The 14476-nt window shown below is 57.6% G+C and overlaps 1 protein-coding gene across 1 annotated transcript in view; it reads right to left on the bottom strand.

The window, feature by feature from the left end:
• Positions 1-13683, bottom strand: part of SEMA3F (semaphorin 3F) — a 37245-nt gene extending 23562 nt beyond the window's left edge. Inside the window, exon 1 of the mRNA XM_071550709.1 lies at positions 13627-13683. The gene's annotated coding sequence lies outside the window, so the exon portion shown is untranslated. The remainder of the gene's footprint in view (positions 1-13626) is intronic.
• Positions 13684-14476: the final 793 nt, after the last annotated feature.

Raw genomic sequence — 14476 nt, 5'->3', positions numbered from 1 at the left:
ACCTTTCCCTTTGGCCTCAGAGGTCCCATGCACAGGTTTGCCACCTCTCCTGCTACTTTGCTCCCACACAGGGTAACAAGCCATTAAAGATACTGAAAAAGCATGAAAAGGGGTGCTGGAGGGGAAAGTGCCCTGGTTTTAGAGCCATCATGTGCCTCTGAGCCAGGGTCCCTGGGTAGGAGCACAGTAGAGGGCAGCCAGGGCATCCCAGAACAAGGACCAGAGAACAGGGAGCAGTAGCCAGTCAGAAGCAGGCATTGATGCTGGAGCAATTCCTCCCCTGAGTGCAGGCTCCTGCCCTGTCCCAGTGCCCCTCCATCCTCCCAGTCACCCTGCAGGGAGATGGGACAGTTTTTGGGGCAGGATCTCCAGCCAGGCAAGGCTACCTTGTCACCTAGGCACTGTTGGTGTTTGAGAAGGGGACAGATGGGGTGTCTGCTCACATCCCTGCTGTAATCTGCCCCCTGCTGCCACCTCCTTTCCAAGGAATGGCTCCTCGGAAAGAAGCTGGTGCCGTCCTTTACCCTCACACATCTCCTCTGTCTTCCTCTGAAAAATGACGAGTTTGCCAGATTCTCATCACCAGCCACTCTGTGTGCGGCAGGGCAGCCGCAATGGCCCCAGTCAGCAGCACAAATAAATGGCCCGAAACATGATACGGCGGGAGCTCCCTGGGATAAAAGAATTTCTAAGGAGAGGTTTTATTTTTCCCTCGTAGCCCCAGTCTCTCGTGATCAGGTCCAAACACAAAGGCTGTCCTGAATTTCCAGTCTCACTTTCTCTCCTGGCAGCTGGTGAACTGGGTGATGCTTTGAGGCACCTTCTCTCTTGTGCTGGTGCCTGTGGTGGTGGCAGGTCATCCGGCCCTCCCCCAACCCCTACACCAGGCTCACAGTACCGCAGGGCTACCAGGCTCTGGTGCAGCCGGGGTGGTGTTCTGGGGGTGGTGACACACATTTGACAGTGAATTAAACTGGGGCAGCCACAGCCAGAGGCTGCTCTCAGCACCCCTCCACCTCCACTACCTGCCTGGTGCTTGATGGGACTGCAGTGCTCCCTCAGGCTGTGGTGTGGTGATGGCAGGCAGGAGAGGGGATGCCCAGTCCTGCCCCAGGCCACCTTCCTGGCACTTGGTCCCCAGAGACCTGTAAGGAGCAGCTGGGTCCCCACCATCGCCTCCCATCCCCAAGATCCCTGGCTCATTGGCACAGAAAGGGTCCTGGACCTCCCAGTGTATCATTAACCCAGAACTGAGCCATTAACTCTCCCAAGTCCCCATCGTTATAAATCAGCCTTCCCATAACTTCCTTCTCCCCTGCTGCAGTTTAAGCCTGTGGCTTCCTGTCCTAATTAGCCACTGAGGTTAATTGGCCCCCAGCCTCTTTGCACTTCCAGGCTTCTCTGAGAGGTGGGTCATTGCATCCCCTGTTCATGCACTGACGCTCGGACCCCTTCCCTCACCATGAACTCTTCCTCTAGCAGCAGGGATGGGAATTGCTGACGTGACCACATCCATACCATGGCTGATGGTGACTGCCTGCCTGTTCCAGCTCCTGCTAGCTGCTCTTTGCTTCCTCAGCCTCTGCCCCAGGCCTGGGGTGGATACTCACCACCTATCTGGCACCCTATCCCTGTCTTCATCTCTGTTCCCGTCCCAATTTTCATCCCTATCCTCATCCTCATCTCTATCTTCATTCTCATCCTTCTCCTTGCCCCCATTCCCATTTCTGTTCCTTTTCCTGTCCTTATCACCATTCCCTGTCCCAGTTCCCATCCCTATTCCTCCCCATTCTCATGCTCATTCCCTCTGCCCATCCCCAATCCTGTCCATATTCCCACAGCCATCCCAGTTTCCATTCCCATCCTTATCCTTGTCCTCATACCTGTTTCTGTACCCATTCTCCTCATTCCCAACCTGTCCTCTCTTCTTCCTGGGCCTGCTGTGTGGCAGTGCCAGAGTCCTCTGGCAGCTTCCGGATGCCTTGGCTCAGCCCGTGCCAGCTCCATACTCTGGCCATCTGTCCCCCACCTGCCTATCGTCTCACGCCTCCTCCTTGGGGGCAGGGGTCCCTGTCTTGCCTGTCCCAGCCTGGCGATGCCTGCGGGCACCAGGGTGGATGTCCCCAGGGAGTACAATGGTGCCAAGAGGGAGCTGGGCAATGATGACAGTGGAGCAGTGCAGAGATGCCTGGACCAGGTTTGGTGCACCTTTTGTGCCAGTCTGGGGACCAGCCCACTGCTACTCACCCCAGGGAGCCCACAAGGACCCCAGGACATGCTCAGCCCTTTGGGTCATGCCCCAGTCCCAAAGCATCCCCCCAGGTGCCCTCGGTGCCAGCTCCTAGGCAGTGCTGCTATCCCCTGCAGGGCTAGCAGGCATTGCCTACCGTGTCCTGCTGCTGGGGAAGCATTCTTGCTTTTTATAGCCCTATTGAGGCTCCCCAGCTGCCAGACCTACGCCAGTCTGCCTGCCCTCCTGCCTGCCTGCTGCCTGCACTGCCATCCTGCCCTCCTGCCTGCTCCCTGCCTGCCCAGGCATGGCCAGGGAGGGGGTGGCGCGGGCCGGGGGCTGCAGGGCCCGTCCGACCTGCACAGCTGCATAGCTTGTCTCCAGCTATTAAACAAACTCCTCCATCTCCCCCCTCCTCCTGGTCCCCTTCCCGCCGCCAGACGCCGCTTAACCCTCTGCTGCCCCGCTCCTCGTTCTGCAGCAGCAGGAAGCAGCATCTGCCCCTTGCTGCAGGTTTGACTCCCAAAAGCGACACCCCCTGTACTGCCAGTGCCCCCCCAATCCAGCTGGGCAGAGTGAGTGGCCATCCTGGTCCCCAGGAGTGCCACAGCCTGGCACCATCCTGGATACCCATTCTGTGGGCAGGGCAGGAGAGGTTGGCCAGCTGGGGTTGGCAAGGGCAGCAGGATGCAGGACAAGGGGATGCAGGGTCTGGGGAACACAGGCAGAGGGATTTAAGCAGGGTGTTGCAGGGACTGGTGGATGCAGAATGGGGGGAGAGAGGAGCTGCAGTGCAGGGTGAGGGGAGTGCACGGGCTCAAGGGGAGGTAGAGGGGTGCAGAGCACCCTGACCCAGTCCTCTGTCTTTTCCACCCCACTGTAGGAAGTGATGCTGGGGAGTGCCTAAGCCCCTGAGAGAGCTCCAGCTGCAGATCTGTCCTGCAGACCCAGGCAAGTAAAGGAGGCAGGAGGGCGCAGGGACGCTGGGATTCCCCCCAGGGTGGCTGCTGAGAACTGCACACTGCAGTGCATGGAGGCAGCAGTGCCACAGACTCCGCTTCCAGCCTGGCTTGGCCTGGCAATGCCAGGAGAACAGCTTCCATCCTCCCAGGCCCCACCAGCTGCCTGCATCCCCCCGCAGCTCTCAGAGACACCAGATTCGCACGGAAACCTGAGCAGCTCCCAGCTCAGGAACCGCTGCAGGGGATGGGATGTGAGGGAGGAGCAGAATTTGTCCCTCCAGGCTGAGTTGAGCCCTCCGGAAGGGTTGACGTGGTATTGCCACGCTCTGCTGCCATCATTCTAGAACACTGTGGAGAGGACAGATCCTGACCGGCCCCTCCAGGACCTCCCTGATTGCCCTCTGCCTCCCACGCTCCCTCCCCCAGATGTTTGGGATATCTGGTCCTTTCCTGCTCCAGCCCAGTGACAAATGCTTGCCTGAGCGGGGTTTATTATTGTAAGAGCCTGCAGTTGCCTCTGGCCAACTTTCTGCCTGGGGCTAAGCCAGCAGCTGCAGGGCACCCTTCGGCACAGCCACCCCAGGGACTGTCCCCGCCCCAGGCACCCTCTGCTTGCCAAGGGGTTGGGGACCGACTCCCTGACATTGTCCAGCATCGAGCGAGTGTGAGGAGCCCAAGGCAAGCCCCCAGCCCCAGATGGGAGATGAAAGTGAAAGCTCCACCCTTCCGCCGGCAGTGCTGGGAGAGGGGCGAGGGGGGGGATGGGGGGTGGTTGCTGAGACCCCCCCGCCCCTAACTCTCTGCTGTTTCTCTCCTGTTCCTCTCCCCGGCTGGGCTGTCGTGGGATGGAGCGCAGTGGGCTCGGTGATCGATGGCTGAAGGCGTGGGCTTGCCAAGCCCTGCGTGTTTGGAAGGCGCCTTGTTTGTCTTGGCAGGAGCAGGGATGTCATCTCCTCCGCCTTCCACCGTGACAAGCTGGGAAAACCAATGGGGGGTTGTGCAGAGCTATGCCCAAGTGGGTCCCCTGGCAGCAGCAGAGGGGTCTGCCCCAGATAGGCAGAGTGAGGTGCCAGTGAGGTGAGAGGACAAGCAGAGGTGCCCAGTGGGTGCAGTGAGAGTGATGTGGGGACAAACTTAGCCTGTTACCCCCTTGGCAGAGCAAGTCTGGCCTTCCAGATGTGTCCTGCACCTGACAGTGCTTCTCCCAGCTCAGTCTCTGCACCAGTGCTGCCCCCGAAGTCACCAAGCCCTGTGCTCTGCTGGTGGGGAAACTGAGGCAGGAGGGCAGCACCTCCTGGCAGGGGGCTGAGGAGTTGGGAGCAGAACAGGCACCGGCCAGAGCAGACTCCTGGGCAGGGAACAGCCCAGCTGCAGAGAAGGGAGTGCAGTGGGGACATGGACAGATCGATGTCCAGCCCAGAGCTAATGGCAAAGGCATTTGAAGAGCAACTCCTGCGGCCCATGGTGAGGCGCTCGTCAGATCGATATTTGCCTGCAAAGGCGGGGTCAGATCTTGCCGGGGGTCCCCAGGCAGAGCAGAAGCTCATGAGGGAGGGGAGATGACTGCCCTGCTTGTGTCTCCAGTGTGATGTACTGAAGGGGAATGGAGTTGGGGAGAGGTAGATTCTCCTGGAATGGGAATTGCTGGAGTCGGTGTTGTGCCTGGGACTGAGGCATTTCACTTCCCAACTGCATTCCAGGAGGCTCAGGATGACAATGCCAGCACAAAAACCCTGCCCAGAACAACAGGCAGGGTATGGCTGCCTGTGGGAACCTGACTGTGGGACCCATCCTGCTCTGCCCCTGTGCTGGTTTCTGAGCCAGAGGGACAAGTGTGATGCCCACCCCTGGCTCTCCACACTCCAGAGAAAGAAGCCATCACATACCCTTGCACAGGCACAGGCTCATCTCACCCATCCTTCTCTCTGGCCCCAGAAGCACATTCCCAGCCTCTGCAGCAGCATCCCAGTGTGCTTGACTGGGACAAAGCATTCTTGGTGCCCTCTGGCTCACACGCATGTGGGACTGTGGCCTGGTGTGGGACCATATCTGTGTCACCCCACACGATGCCATGGAAATGGGCAGGAGCTGAGCTAATGGAAAACAGACCTGTACTGGTAGCCTCAGATCCTAGTGACCCAGTTCTAGCACGTCCCACTTTGCCACAGGGGGCTCTGGGAAACCTGTGCAGCTCCCCATGTCCAGGGGGCTGGTGTAGAGGGATACTGGGGCACAGGGATGTACACAGGGTAGCAGGGATGTGTCCCAGCATGCGGCTGTGCTACAGGGCTGGGTTGTGTCCCCATGCCCACTGAATTTAGGAATACCAGTGTTTTGGAATGCTACAATATCCTTTTCCTGTTCTAGGGAGAGGCTGAGGTCATGGCTTGGACTACTTGTCCCATGACTGCAGTGGCCATGCACCAGAAGCCAAGACACTGGGCCACGAGGAGAACTATTTTCAGGGCAAGGGCATCATCTGTCAATGGCCAGAGTCTCTGGACTGCCCTTCACTGCTGTCTGGAGCCATTTCCAGCCCCCACAAGGCAGGGAAGTGCTTGATGTTGTCTTTGGAAGAAGGACTGTTGAATAACTCAACATTTTCAAGATAACGCCACGATTGTTTGAGGTGCTCAAAGGCTTTCAAGACCTGGGAAGGCAATGTGGGCAGAGGGTGGGAGCCAGCAGCTCTGCAGCACGGCCCTGCCGCGCCGGTGTGCCATGTAAGTGGGTCAGTGGTACAGCCGTGGGCATTGGTGGGCACGGAGGAGCTGGAGAGGACAGAATGGTGGCAGCTGGAATGGCTCAAGGGCTGGAAGAAACTGGGACACCTCCATGCACGTGGGTCTTCCCAAAGAAGTTGGTCTGGAAGCTGGATCAGCACACAGGGATAAAAGAGCATGAGGCAACTGGAGAGGATTTTTGGCTGTGGAACTTGGTGATTGCTCAGCTTCAAGATCCCTCAATGAGATGTGTCCAGGGGTGGCTGCCTCATCCTGGCAAAGATAGATGGATGTTGGTCACAGCCTGGCATGGCCCAGCCAACCCCAGCATCCCTCTGGGGTGGAGGAAGGATGATCAACCCAGCATGAATCTGCAGCCCAGACTGGGTTTGTGGTGAGAATACTAGTGGAAGGGTCCTCCATGGAGACTGGGGAACTGAAAGAGCCCACTCCTGACCCTCATCCCCTCTCCCAGAAATACAACCTACCTCTTATTTTCCCAGCAAAATCCTAGGAAATTATGCTTCTGCTCCCAGGTCGCCGTGGCAACCAGCAGGAGCAACTAGGAAGAAATGTAGACTCTGAACCCCAACTCTCCCCCCAGCCCAGGACCACTTCCTGGCACTTCTACAGCTCTATCACCCCAGGGCTGGCTCCTTGCTGAGGGGCTGCCCCCGCCCCAAGGCTGGGCTTCAGCCAAGAGTTCAGGGAGGCCCAGGCAGCCGATACCAATGCCGATGCCGGCACGTGCCTCATGGGAAGCTGTCTCCCTGCCTTGCCCTTCACCACATTCCTCCCCAGCTGCTGCCTCAACTTCAAAGCCACCAAAGGCCACATGGCCTGGAGCATCTTCTTCACATCACTTCCAGGGAGGAGAAGATGCTTTGAAACCTCCTGGCCCTTTTCCCCTCCTCCGCAGGGTAATTTCCATTTTTTTCAAAACCCCACAAAAAAGGAGCCTTTTTCCTCTTTGTTTCTCTTCTCTTTCTCTTTTTTTTTCCTCTTGTCTTTGTCAGCTAAAAATATGCAACCCACCAGGGAGGGCGGATGGGGGAGAGCTGCCGCTGCACTGAAGGTTAGCACCAGACCAGGCTTGAAACACCACTGAAGGGGAATGCAGGTGCTCCCCAGCACCTTTTGAGAGGCATCCTGCCTCAGAAGATCCCCCCTTGCTCAGGGCAGGGCTCGGGGCTTTGGCCCCGACGTGCTGAGAGTGTGCGTGGGAGGCAGCAAAGTTTGGAGGCAGAGGCTGCTCAGGACATGGTGTGACATGACACCCGATGCAGGGGCCAGGCAGACACAGATCCATCTGTCACAGTTGGTTCCCAGGGAGCTGGGAGATGCCCGGGGATGCCCATCAACTGGGGGCGGGATGTCCAAGCACCCTGTGGGGTGATGACCCCGCAGGGCAGGGATCAAAGCAGCCGGGGGCAGACAGGCAGCTCCAGGCTGGAGCATGGGAGGGAGGTGGGCGGCCGAGGCAGAGGAAGGATGTGATTTACTTAATATCCCGCTCCAACCACAGAACGGATGGAGGAGAAAAACAACCTGGAGGCTCAGTGTCTTGGGGAGACGTTGTTAGAGGCTGAGAGGCACTGAGCAGTGCCAAAGTCAGCTGAGAAATTAAATTGGGATGAATCACCCAGAGCTGGAAGCATTCACCTGAGCCATAAACCTACCACAAATCTAGAGAAAGCACTTCCCTGCTCCAGTGTTTGCAACTTTACAAGAAGGTGACAGACTTCAAAACTGGCTTATTATTTTTGTCTCCCCTTCCCCTCATCCCTCACCCTACAAGAAAGGGAATGTTGCAGCAGGATGTCTCAGCGTGGGGGTAAATGAGTAGCCAAGGGCTCCCCTCCAGAGATGGTGACCCAGCAGCGGGATGCTGGAGCCAGGACTCCCAGGCAGGACCGAGCCTTGGGCATCCTGCAGGGTGGAGGGCGGGCTCTGAGAGGGTGAGGCAGGCAAGAGACGGCTGGGATGCTGTAGTGCGGCAGGATAAGACACCGAGAACCGGGAGAATCTACTGTGGAGTCAAACTTGTTGGGAAGGCAGGAGACAGACAGTAGGAAAAAGTTCCCAGGGCAAGTGTGTGTCATTGGATTTACTGGTGCCCTGAGATGGAAATGTGAGGAGCAGGGAGGTTGACAGAACTGCTGCTGCTGCTGCTGAAGTGGGGAAGACACCAACACAAGGGTCACCAGATAATGCTGTTTGAGCTGGGGGGGAGGCTGGCCACCTCTCCATGATGGCCTTCATTGCTTGGAGGGTTGGGGACAACCCATCCAGGGAATGCCTTGGTTACTTGAAACAAACTGGCAGCCCCCAGACCTGTGGGGCAGCTCGGGACGGGGGTGGGTGGAAGATTTATGGAGCGGGGGATTAGTCAGGAGAAGGCGGCTGCAGCAGGGCACACATGGCAGGTGCTGACAGAGGGGAAAGGGCTGCCGGAGAAGGACGGGGTGAGTCCCAGGTGGCCAGGCTAGAAATTCCTCAGCCTTCCCCAGAGCTCGGATTTAGCCCCGCGGCGACGGATACCCCATTGGGCAGAGTGGGGTCTTGGGGGACATCTGCTGTCAGAAAAGCATTCTGGTGCTCAGCTGCAGGGAGACAGCAGGGTATGTCTCTTCTGGGGTCTGGCTGGACAGATCCTCACTCTCTTTCCATGGCCAAGCATCCACCTCTCCTCCCCAGAGGAGAGATCTGGGAGGAGAGGCGTTTGGCAGTGGGTAAACTGAGGCATGATGGGGATTGCCTCTCCCTATTTCATGGGTGAGGACTTGGCAGCTGTGGGATTCCACAGCCAGAGCTCAATCTGGACTCCCAGGAGCTGGTGGGCTCAGCTCCTCTGCTGCTTGACAGGCACTTGATGTTTGGAGAGACCTCACCACCTCTGCTGGATGGCGATCTGCCCGTGGGAGCAAGGACATCCCGGATCCTGCCTGCACACCAGGGCAGGTGGCATCGGGTGTCCGCAGCTGCGAGCCGCCTTTCATCCCCTTCCAGCCCGGGGCTCGCTTTCCGTCACCTGCTGCCCTCGCGGCCCGAGGCCAAGAACCCGCGGGCAGGGCCGATGTGCGAGACGTGGGTGCTCTGCCCGCGTGTCCTCTGGCTGGAGCGGGATCAGTGACACGCCTGAGGTAGGCCATGGGTGCCGAGGCAGCATCCTGCCCCATGCACCCCACTGCCAGCTCCTTGGCTCAGGCTGGCCTTAGCAAAGCCCCAGCCCAAAGACAGCATACCTTCCCTCCAAAACTTTCCATTGCTTTCAGCTTCTGAAATCAGCAGAAAGAGCAGGAGCTGGGGAACAAGAAGGGATGTGTGTGTGGATGTTGATGGAACTCGTGGTCAACAGTGTGTGCATGTCCAGGCACACATGTGTGTGAGCACATGTGTGTTCTCAGGAGCGAGTGAATCTGTGGGGAGATACACAGACATACAGATCTCCCTGTGCATCTCTAGTGGGTGTTGCATGCCTGTGAGACTGCAGCATCCCTTTGCTGCGGTGTTTCTTAGTGTGTGCAGCCTAATGAGCTGGCACAGCAGAGTTAATTGAGGGGACAGACAAGCAGAGATCATCATAAAGGAAAGTGCTGCAGCAGGTACCGGTGACAAGATGCTGCCTGTCCCCCCAGGCTGATGGCAATCCCTGCAGGGAAGAGAGACAGCCTGAGTCCCAAGGAAAGATGGTTGAAGATGAGTGTCCCACCTGCTGCAGCCCTCACCCAAGGTGGGCTCCATTAGCAAAAGCAGCCAGAGACTGTGAATTGCTCCTGCCTGCATGGAGGAATGAATCTGCCAGACACAGCAGGGTGGGGCTGGCAGTGAGTACCAAGCCCAGGACCTGGTGGCTTGTCTACAGCCTCTTGTCTCAGGCTGCATCCTGCCCAGAGCCCCACTTGCATCTTCTACCCGGAATGTGTCCCTGCACACTTGCACAGTGTGATGATTCCCCATCTGCCAAAGCTGCCCCCTCAGCTCCCACCATTAGGTTCTAGAGTGAACATGCAGCAGAGGGGACAGAACAGCCGGCTCCCAGCAGCATGGTGAGCCTGTGCCAACAGCCTACAAGGACGGGGAGCCTTGCTCAGGGCTGTCAGATTCTTGCTAGAAAAGCTCGGAGAGCTGGAAAGGAGCCTTCACCGCCTCCGTAGCCAGGAGCTCCCACACTCCACCTCCCTCTTCTGCTCTCTTGCTGGCCATGCCTCTCCCTGGGGAGCCATGTCCTCACAAGATGTGTCCACAGATCCCCCCTTGGAACCTGGCTGTACTACGGGCATCTCCATCCTGAGGGATAGGAAAGTCTTGTTCTGTCCCTTCCAGTAAACCTTCACTCTGAAACCTAATGGTGGGGCAAGAGTCTGTCCTGATGGGAGGAAGGGATCCTGCTGGAGTAGATTCAACATCTCTCCCTTCTGCCTCTTCCCTCCCTTCCACCACTGCAGCCCTCTACCCCCTGCCCCAGCAACTGGTGCTGCAGGCAGAATAAAACCGTCCGGAGTGAGCATTCCCCTGGCTGGATTCGCTCAGTTCCCTGACAAGAGACTCCGTCAGGAGCTGCTGGGCTCCTGTCAGGGGGACCTGAGTGTTTATGAGTTGATAACCTTATCACAGACACATCCCTAATTAAGCTTGTTAGCTCTCTATGATAAACAACATATGGGCTGGGGCCAGGGAGCTTCATGGGGCCATGTGCTCTCTGGCAGCCCATGGAGTGGTGCAGGCAGGATAACAAACAGCCTTGTGTTTGCACTTGCCTCTCCCTCCCAAAATGGACCTTCAACCTTGTGGCTTCACTGACCCTCCAAATCCTAATATTAGTCCTGGCTTTCTTCTCTGGACTGGGGTGGGCAGGAGGGGGGCTGGATTAGACAAGACTGCCAAGACTTTGTTGGTGTTACAGGACCCCTTTCCTACTTCTGCAGGGTCTGGGGCAGCATGAGAGAGACCTGTGGTGTTTCAAGGGCAAGGAGATGAAGGAATGGTGGAAAACGGCAGTTCTGTACTCCTCATATAGAGAAAAGAAGGGACAGCAGCTCAACCTGCTATTGAGCATGTGACCCCCAGGGGTTACAAAGGGTCTGCAATCCGCCCCAGGATGGTTTCTTCATCTGTCATCTGGTTAATAGCTGGAGGTATCCATCTGTCCATCCACACATCCGACTCACCCAGGCATCCACGGCACCATCCATCCTTGTCTTCATTTCTCCTTCCATCCCATCTGTCCACCAGACACCATCCCTTGCCTTCAACCCTTCTTCTGCCCCATCTACCCACCTCACCATCCACCCTTGCCTTCATTCCTCCTCCTGCTCCTGTCTCTGCTCTCTCTAAGCTCAGGGTGCTGTTCATCACCTTTCTCCCCACTATGCTCATTAATCACCAGCCCTTGTCTCCAGGGCCAGACCTGCTGATGGGGTGCAGGGAGGGCACCCGCTCACTCCCCCTCCTCACAGCTCTGCGCTTCTTATCTCCGAGATCCCACCTTGCTGGCGGAGGAGCAAGACAGGACGACGCTTCCCTGGGGAATGGCAAGCCAAGCGATAACGAAATCGTAGCACGAGGAGAAATTACCTTGCCTGAATTTTAAAAACTTCTCGTGGAGGTTGCCGTGGTAACTGAAAGGTGCATCACGTTGCTCTGACAACCCTGAAACAGCCAGGTTTTGCCTGGCGGGCTCCAAAGCGACAGGTTTTGGGGAGGGAGGAGCCCAGTGCAGTGGGGAACAGGGATGTTCAGCCCCAGGCACTCCCCAAGACAGAGACATCATTCTCCCCATAACTGCCAGCTGCATCACTATCCCACCAACATTTCCAATCTCTTCTCATCCGTCTCTCCTGGGAAACACTGGAGGAAGAGGTCTGAGGGGCTCCAAGCCCAACTGTTCAGTCCTCTAAGAAGGTGGCAGGGACGTGGGATGGGCACCAGATTGGTCCACCCTGCTATGGGCATCCCTGGCACTGCAGGAGTTGCTGAGAGCCCCAGAAGGCAGCCTGAGGACCCTCCCTGTATGCTGCTCAGGGGGGTGGGCTGTGCACCCAGCATGGCTTTGGGCTGCAAACCCCCAGGCAAGTGCCAACAGTATTGTCCCAGTCTGTGTAAATCACTCTGCCACGGAAATAGCCCCAGTGGGGTTGAAAAATAGCAGGTGACTCACACAGACCAAAGGGTCCAAAATAGCCCCTCCGGAGCACTCCTAAAATTAGTCTCCCTCCTGGGAGGTCCCGACCACTGTGTCCTTGCCAGGGCACAGCCACGATGCTGAGCCTGCCTGGCTGCTGCCACCATGGCCACTTCCCTCTGAGGCGGAGGGTGCAGGGCTTCCTTTTCTGCTTCTAGGCCTCCAGTATCTCCCGAAAACCCAGCCCTGGGTGTGACTGAACCATGCACCTCAGAGTCTCCAGCAGATCTATGTGACCACCCTGGCCACAGGCTGCTCTTTGGGGATTCTCACATGCAACATCCATGGCCCCCAGCGAGACCCAGGCATCAAAACCCACAGCCTTCAAAGCCACAAGCTAGCAGGATGCCAAGGGCTTGGCCCCTCATCCTGCTCACTTTGCTTGGATTTCAGTGGGAGGGACGGCAAGGCAGCAGATCAGGTGTTTTCCAGTGATAGGGAGTCCCCCAGAGATTCGGGTTTTCCTGCCCACCTTGCCACTCCACCATGACAGGGCAGCAGCAGCCTGCTGCTCCCACCCGCTGCTGGTGCTGGAAGGCATGTGGGTCCGGGAGGGATACAGGGAAGGACCCCGGGAGCAGCATCCGCTCTGCTGGCGTGGCCGGGAGCATTCCCCAAGCCGGGCCATCGCTCCTGCGCGGGTGAGCACTACCCAGTTAATTAGAGGAAGGGATGAATAATTCCTTTTTATAATGCAACGTCGCGCGGCAGATGCCGTCTGCCTCGTCTCGGCGCGCCGCGCGCGGGAGCCCGCGTTATTCTGCTCTCAGCAGAGTTATTTATACACTGGGACATTTTTCAAAGCGCCGCTTTGATGGTCTTCCACCAGCTCGGAAAAAAAAGTAGTCCATCCCAAAATAACCCGAGTGAAAGTCACAGCTCTTCATTACGCACAGCTTCAACCGGGGGGCTCGGAGAACAAAAACCCGTCACATTCCTCCCATCAAATCCTCCCTTTTCAAGTGCATTTCAAATGGGTTCAAACCTCCGCGGCGGTGACTAGACGAGCGCTAATGATACTGCGGGCACATTCTGCCGGAGAGAGGGATGGAACTAGGGGGGGGGGGGGGGGGGGGGGGGGGGGCGGTGGGTTTCAAGCACCTTCCAGAGCCCACAGATGTTTTGGGGTGCCCAGGACAGGGTCAACACTGCAGCCACCACAGTGGGATACACTGGGAGAAATGCAGTCCCTGTTTTGCCCAGTTTTTCCTGCTGCAGGAAGCAGTTTCTCTGCCTAAACCAGGCTTTGGAGGAGGGGAACAAGCACCAAATAAATGTTTTCAGGAACAAGAGCAAAAAAGCCCCAGTCCCCATTTCCCCATCGCACCTGCATGCACCCACCCCTCAGGTCTGGTTGCCGTTAAAGAAAAAAAAAGAGAGGGGGTTAAGAGATTTTTGTAGGTGGTGACAAATTCCTGTGAAAACGTTTTTGACATGAAATCGTCTCCCATCCAAGTTCCCTCCCGGTGGAGTCGGTGAGCGGCCCCCCGCCGCTCCCATACCTGGCAAAGGGCCTGAGCTGCTCACCTTGCTCTCTGTCTTGACTCTGGCTTGCCCAGCTGCCCAAACCCCTCGGTTCCGCCGGCCAGTCCCCTCTCCCTGTCCCCCCGGGGCTCGCCTCCACTGCCCGCGGCTCTGCGCAGCATCCACCAAGCACTCCACAGCTCCAGGGCTGCCTGGCTGATCGACGGCTCACTGCCGGAGGCAGGGAAGAGTCTCTGATGGGAAAACCATTTCTTTTCCCTCCAAATGCTCCTGTTCAAGAACTTCTCCAAGGCTGGAGCATCTCCCTTGGGAGAGCCTGGTGATGGCAGATGCCGAAGAGCCCAGGATGGCATGAGCTGCCTGGACAGGGGTTAACTATGCTGGATGCAGACACAGGGCCCAGGCCCCGGGATCCCAGCCCCCATCTGGTTTTGGTTTCTTCCAACTGCAATAGAGCCTCCCCACTGCACCCCCCAGGGCTGTAAACTGTGTCCACATTGCTGCAGATGGCGAGTCAATTAAAACCATCTTTTTTTCCGCCCCAGCAGGGAAACCAGAACTCTGCAGTTCCCAAGCCAGAACCAAGATCCTGGTCAAAACAGCCATGGGACGAAGTACACACCTCCCTTTCCCTACCCACCCTGGGACTATGGGGCTGGGCAGGAAGGGTGGCCAGGGTGACATGGCCACCTGCTCAGGTCCACAGGGACTCTGTGCCATGGGGCAGGAGAGGGTGCTGGCACCACTTGGAAGAGGGAACACCCAGCCCCGGCAAGGGGCTGCCCTTTACCTTTTCACCTTTCCCCTCAGCTGCTTTCTTCCTGCCCTTGGAGCATCACCCCAGCAACAGATGATGTGCTGTCAGGGTGCTGCACCACGGTCCTGCCCATCC

Source organism: Pithys albifrons, chromosome 3 (genome assembly GCF_047495875.1).
Source record: "Pithys albifrons albifrons isolate INPA30051 chromosome 3, PitAlb_v1, whole genome shotgun sequence".
Classification (NCBI taxonomy): Eukaryota; Metazoa; Chordata; class Aves; order Passeriformes; family Thamnophilidae; genus Pithys; species Pithys albifrons.
The sequence above is the reverse complement of the archived record's forward strand: the minus strand, read 5'-3'. Positions and strand labels throughout refer to the sequence as shown.